The sequence below is a fragment of the Protopterus annectens genome, chromosome 5.part1 (assembly GCF_019279795.1).
Source record: "Protopterus annectens isolate FY-2018-M chromosome 5.part1, PAN1.0, whole genome shotgun sequence".
Lineage (NCBI taxonomy): Eukaryota > Metazoa > Chordata > Ceratodontiformes > Protopteridae > Protopterus > Protopterus annectens.
In genome coordinates, this window is record NC_056736.1 from 587,683,264 (window position 1) to 587,689,548 (window position 6,285).

The window sequence follows — 6,285 nt, forward strand, 5'->3', positions numbered from 1 at the left end:
GTTCTCAGGACCACTGTCCTTTACCTCTGAATTTTTTTGACAGAGTGGCTGTCAGAGTCCCCAAAAGTGAAGTGTTTTTAAGAAGTCCATCACATCATCTTTATTTAAGCTCATTTATGGTATGTGATCATTGTTTAACAAAATTCATACTGTCATTCACTTTTAATGTTTGTTATTATCAGTATGATGTTCTGTGTTGTTCTGTGGTTTTCATTTTTACGTATAATGCCTAGTTATGGGTATGTTAATACACTTTAACACTTGATCCATCTTTTGCCAGAATGGTAACACAACAAGCACATCCATATAGGTTCATAGGTTCATAGGTTCATACTAGGCTATCTGCCCGAGGGCATTTACAAGCCTAGCCCATAGTTTTGTGGCTTACTCCACCCCTTTAGTATGGGGAACTATACCCATTATTTTGCTGTGCCTCTGTTGAGCAGTGACACTGAGGTAATCCCTGGGGTATATCTGCGATCTCCCATCCATTGGTCAAGATTTCTCTTGAACAAGGCCAGCGAGGTGCTCTGCCTCACATATACCGGGATTTTATTCCACAGCATAGGGAGTCTTTGGGTGATGAATCTATCCCTCCAGCGCGTCCTATTAATAGCCGTGTCGAGGTTTAAGTCTCTCGCCCTTGTGGCTCTGACGGATCTAGATTTTTTGAGGTGAAGCATATTCATCAAATCTGGGTTTGACATGGCCTTGTATGTTAGGCAAAGGTCACCTCTGAGCAAGCGGTAAGCGACTGAATAGAGCTGGAGTTCTTTCAGTCGGGCAGCATAGGACAGATGTTTGAGACCCTTTATCCTTTTGGTGAGGAACTTTGTGGCCTCTCCAGCTGCTGCAAGTGTCGGGTCAGATACATTCCGAATGGGGCATTGTACTCAATCATTGGTCTGATGAGTGATGAGTATAGGGAGACTATGACCTCCCTTGATCTAGATGAGAATCCCTTCATGATAAGGTGGGCAATGTAGAAGGTCTTCCTAACTACTTTAGCTACATGGGTGTCGAATGACAGACTACTATCAACCTGGGTCCCCAGGTCCCTGATAACTTCTTCTATGCTCAGTGGATTGCCACCTATTTGGTAGCTAGGGGTAACCTTATTTTTCCCGAAGGGTATGACTATGCATTTTTTGGCATTTAACTTTAGGCCATGGCTCTGGCACCAGTTATCCATTTCTGTGAGACCCTTCTGAAGGATATCTGTGTCAGATGTGTTTTCTACTATGGCCCAGTTTGCAGTCATCTGCAAACTTTGTCAGCCATAACCCTCCTGTGTTTGCTTGTACTTCGGAAAAGTAGATGCCAAACAAGAGTGGGCCCAGGACTGAGCCCTGTGGTACACCACTTGTGACAGGCTTTGAGTCTGACATGGCGCCAGCAACTCTGACCCTGTGGGTTCTGTCACTCAGCCAGTTTGCAACCCATCTTGTGATGTATGGGTTAACATTTAAGCTGATGAGTTTTTCAATGATACCCGAGTGGGGTATTGTATCAAGGCCTTCGCCAGATCGAGGTAGGCTGTATGGACTGCCTTTCCTCATCAATGGCTTTGGTGACTGTTTGAAAAAGTCAACCAAGTTTAGAAGGCATGATCTGCCTTTGACAAAGCCAAACTGGGATGGATCCAAAGTCTGCAAATTCCCTATGTCTTTATTTATGAGGTCCATTATGATCCTCTCCATGGCTTTGCAGATAAGGCTTGTCAAGCTAATGGGCCGGTAATTTCCAGGGTCGGTGGAGGCACCGCCTTTGTGAAGTGGGACCACAGTTGCAGTGCGCCACTCCTGGGTACGTATCCAGAGGTAAGACTATGATTAAACAGCTGTCCTAGCTGTGGGTTTAATTCCTCGTTGAGTTCGTGGAGCACACAGCCGGGGACACCATCAGGTCCCATGGATGCTGTGTTTTGCTTTGGAGAGAGCAGTTCTCACTTGGGCGTTGGAGATGTTTGGGGGCTGCAATCGCTTGGTATAGATATCTCTCCTTTTGGGGAGGGGAGAAGTTTGCACTGAACCTGTCAGCCAGTATGTTGGCAATGTCTGTAGGATCAGTAATCTTCACATCATTTTGAACTAGTTCTGAGCATATCTGGGAGGTTCCTCCCAGGTTTCTAACATAGCTAAAGAAGGCCTTATGATTGTCTTTTTGAGTCTTTAGCTATTTTTCTCTCAAAATTTGCTTTGGATGATTTTATGAGAGCTCTTAGTTTTTACTTATAGTGATCAAGGGTGTCTTACCTTTTAAGGATTTTGCTCTATCTTGTAGTAGCTTCCTCCTTTTGTTGTAGAGTTTGTTTATGGCTGGGGTCCACCAGACTGGACGCTTGCCTTTGGTACAAAGAGTCTTTGTTTTGCTTGGGATTGCCTTATCCATGCAGTCCTGCAGGTGCTGGTAGAAGGCATTTGTAAGTGATTCAGCGGCTTGAGTACTGTTTTCCGCCTCGGGGCCTTAAAGGAGACCACACTAGTCTTTAGAAGTGTGAAGTCGGCTTCGAGAAGTTCTTTACTGTGGTCTTTTTTATTTCAGGTGGGGTGGGATGAGGACCTCCAGCGAGATTAGTTTGTGATCTGATCTCACCAGTGAGGGGTATACTTCGGTGTTGAACATTGTGCTCCCATGTTCGTGATGATGAGATCAAGTATGTTTTCTCCTCTTGTGGGATGGTGACTAGTTGTTCCATGGCATTGGGGTTAATGAATTCCAGGAACTTTGCGCTAGGGTGTTTGGGCTTGAGTAGTGTTCCCAGTCTATATTAGGGTAATTGAAGTCACCTAGTATGATGGTGTTTGGTGATACATTTATCCCTCTAGTGTTTTCAGGAAGGCCATGTGAGGTTCCTGAGTTTGTGAGGGTGGCCTGTAACATGCTACAATTTGCAGAGCAGTCTTGCCTATGGTTAATTGCACCTGGATGGTCTCCGATGCATCGTGCGTTGCCACCAGTCTTGAGGTGTGGGTGTCTTTGATGAATATGGCTACCCCTCCTTTCTTGGTATTGTCCGGATTTTGGGGCCGGAACGCATGATAAGAGGTAAAACCTGATAGTGCTGGGGTGCTCTCAGGAGCCTTGAACCAGGTTTCTGTCACTGCACAGACATCGATGTTCTCCATACTGAGAAGGGCCTCGAGTGCGTGCATTTTGAGATTTAGACTTCTGGCATTGAGCAGCATTACCCTTAGTTTTTTCCTTTTTGTGTTCTAGGGTGGTAGGTTTAGAATTTGAGCCTTGCCTAAAAAGGCACTATGGGGTGGCAAGAGCCTTTGCCAATATCCGAATCCCAGGGTGACAGGTGCAAGCCGTCCTTTAAGCAGCGTGGCTTGTCCAGCATGTCATCCCAGGCAGACAGACATTGGATCCCCTTTGAATGACACCAGAGTTTAAGCCAATTGTTAAAGCTGATCATCTTATCTCTGTATTGTGGCATCATTCTTGGTGAAGGTAGGATACTGCTCAAGGTCAGGGTCATACCTGCCTGGGCTACATAATCAGAGAGCTCCTCAATGTCTCTTTTCATGTAGTCCAAGGAGGTACGTCTCAGGTCGTTTACACCAGCGTGGACAATGACTGAGTCGTATTTGTACCTGCTGTTGAGAGACCTGAGTGCTTGCGTTATGTGGCGGATTCTAGCACCCGACAGGCAGCTTACTGTGACCTTCTCCTTACTCAGTCTGGTGAGCGGGACGCCAGTGTGTCTGACTATGGAGTCACCAATGACTAGTGTGTCTGGCATTGTGTTTGGCCTTAAGGGCTGTGACTGTTTGACACTCTGACTGTGAGGTCTATGTGTTGCAGGTGTTGTGTTCTGAGGTGGTGGTTGTTTGGGTGTCTGCTTTGGTGGCCTCTGCTGTTTTGGTAGATTTTTGATCAGAGCCGCCCAGTATGTCTTTGTGTGTTTATGTGTATGATTTGAGGTTGTGATGGTACTATGTGAGACTGGGTCTATAGTGTGTGTGGTAACCTTCTCCTCCTGACTGGTCTTGCCAGTCCTATGTTGAGAGAGCTCAGCCTCCAGTTTGGCCGTATAGTTGCATCTCTCGCATGTATTTGTGTTTTGTGGGAGGAGGAGAGGGTTGTCTGTGTACATGAGGCAATTGTAACATTGCCTCAATATTCCCAGGTTCACCAGCTGAGCAGGAGAGGACACTAGCAACTGATCCTCGACATGCTAGGACTAGACAAAAAACTTTAAAAGAGATTCCGGGGATGTGGGTGACCGAGAAATGGGGTTTTGCCTTTTGGGGTGCTATCTATAAGAGTGCCGTATCAAGGTAATAAGTACTGTAGGAGCAAGTGCTAGGTTTAACAGATAGAGAATAGTCTACTTGGAGTCAAGTAGAGATGATCTTTTTAGGTATTAGAGAAAGTGCTAGTAACAGGGATGCTTAAAGGTAAGATTGAAAAGAATGCACTCTGCAGTGTGCACTAGAGAAGTTAGATATGAAAGTAGGTAACTTGAGTTTTACCTGTTTAAAAAGTTAAGGTTTAGTGGAGAGTTACTATTTTTAAAACAGCAAGATGGACTGAAAGGGGTGGTTACTTTTGTATTTTGGTACTATGAAATACTGTAGGATGGCCAATCATGCTTGAAGATAGCCTTGAACTATACCTTCCATGTCTAGAACACTTTACCTTAAGCCATGCTTCTGAGATGTAAGTATGTCAGGTGGATAACATTTTGATATGGCATCTAGTTGTTTAGGTTCAAAGGAGCCATATGTGAATTGATATAAACAAGTTACAGTTCTGAAGAGACCTCCATAACAGGTTGTGTCAGGATGTTATAACTTTATATGAGGATAACGCCCAAGTTGGCACATGTCAATATACCTGAATCAGGATTACAACAAATATCTCCTGATTTAACTATGAAAGAGCTAGTAGGAACTAGTATTTGTTTTCTTTAGAGTGACTGTAAAAGTTGTGCACAGGTTGTAAGGTAGCTCCTATTTCATTGTAGATTTTTTGCACCAGTAGAGGTCAGATGTGTTAAGACTGTGACTTCTCAAGTTTGGTGATGAATGGCTATAAGTGGTACAGGATCCTAACTGAATACCTGGTATAAAGGTAACATGGCTGCATGTACTTGTAAGGTAACAGAACAAATATTGTGCAAAGCTGATTAGAGACAAACGCATGATGAGGTATGTATAAAATATTCATAGTTTTAAGAAAAACTATCTGTTTTGCATAGTTCACTTTCTCCTTGAATATATTATGATGGATTTTTATTCCAGATTATTTAGTGATAGTTGGCAATTTTGAGGGTTAACTACAGGGGTACGACTGAATTAGGTAAACTGTTCTGTTCTAGGAGTACTACATCCTTGTAATTATAAACAAGTAGAAGCTCACAAATATAAAAATAGGTGCACAAAAGAAATTGTATAATTGTTGCAACTAGAAAGAAAGAAAGATAACTTGATAATGTGTGAGTAACAACATGGCTAGAATTCTTTACCTAGCGATAGCCTAATGGAAAATAATGTATCAACTACTCACACTCTAGATTGTAGCTTGGATAACATGCAACAGCAGGTTTTAGGTATATTGTAACTGAGGAATCCTTCCAAATAATTTGCAGATGGCAAGATAAAACTTCAAAAGAATGCAAAGGGGACCAACATCAATGAAAGGTAAACAGATATCTATCACGAGTGCTAGGTTAGAAGGCAGAGTTCTATTCTAAAAGCTGTTTAATAAGAATGCCATTAAGGTTTTTTTTTTTGTTTGTTTGTTTCAATGGTGTTGAAGACATTTTTGAATGGGAACATCCGGTTGGTATACAGCTTCTCATGTGATAAGTTCAATGTTATTGAGATTCTCGTTTTCATAAGAGCTGCCAGATAATTAATGTTCCATAGAAGCATTCAGTAATGGCCTTCAATAATGCCTACACTAAGTGTACATCGTTCTGAGTGAACAGACAACACAGACATTGGAAAGCACAAAAAATGTGATAAGAATGATCTTGAATACATATAGCGTACATTTAGTGTAGGCTTTATTGAATCTGGCGAAAAGGTCGAATGTATGTTTAGTCGACAGTTAGTGACACAAACAAGTGATTGTTTATGATCGAATAAGTAGCTGGTCGACTGGTGTGAGAGATCAACAATTCCCAGGGTTGGTGCAATCTTGAAGTTAGTTTATGTAATTAGCAGAGGGATGTGGATGGTGCAGGGGGGGCTTGCCTCCTTATGAAAACAAATTATTTATTTATTTTTTTAATTTTCATTTTTGCATGTGCAGAGGCTGTTTCTCAGCGCG